The sequence below is a fragment of the Helobdella robusta genome (assembly GCF_000326865.2).
Source record: "Helobdella robusta unplaced genomic scaffold HELROscaffold_13, whole genome shotgun sequence".
Taxonomy (NCBI): Eukaryota; Metazoa; Annelida; class Clitellata; order Rhynchobdellida; family Glossiphoniidae; genus Helobdella; species Helobdella robusta.
The window spans coordinates 870,922-871,539 of record NW_008703718.1 but is presented as its reverse complement, the minus strand read 5'-3'; positions in this window follow the sequence as shown (position 1 = coordinate 871,539).

Sequence of the window (618 nt, the reverse complement as noted above, 5' to 3'; positions counted from 1 at the left end):
GTAAAATTTCATTGTAAATGTTGATCTATAATTTAATTGCAGAGTATAAAACAGTGCAGCTCAAGTTACCGCAACTTTGAACTGGATAATTACAAACAAACTCATGGTTATAATCAACAATGAACTAATGAAGTTATTTTTTACTTGAAACAGTAGACAGACACATCGATCCACATAAAAAGATATTATGTTCCTTGGTTCGGAAAGCTTGAATGCTGATGTTGTCCTTAATATCAGCAAGTAAATCGGAGCTTGTTTTCTTTCGATGAACGATAATTTCATATGGCTTCGGTTGCTCGTTGATATTATTGGATACATCAGACTTAACTGCACCCACCCGCCACTCATCTTGCTTGATTGTGAACGAAAAACTATAAAATATCTAATTATCAAATAAATTATTTTTGAAAATTATGATTAAAAAATTGGTAATTAATTGGTAATGTTTATCAAAGTTTTTTTTAATTAAAATGTTCAAAAATTGCCAAATTTCATTTTATGATGCTAAGACGGGAGCAAAAATTTTTAAAAATTCAACAAAGCATAGAAAATTTAGAATGTACAAAAAACAACGATTACTTCACAATTATATATATTTTTACAATATTCTATAAATTC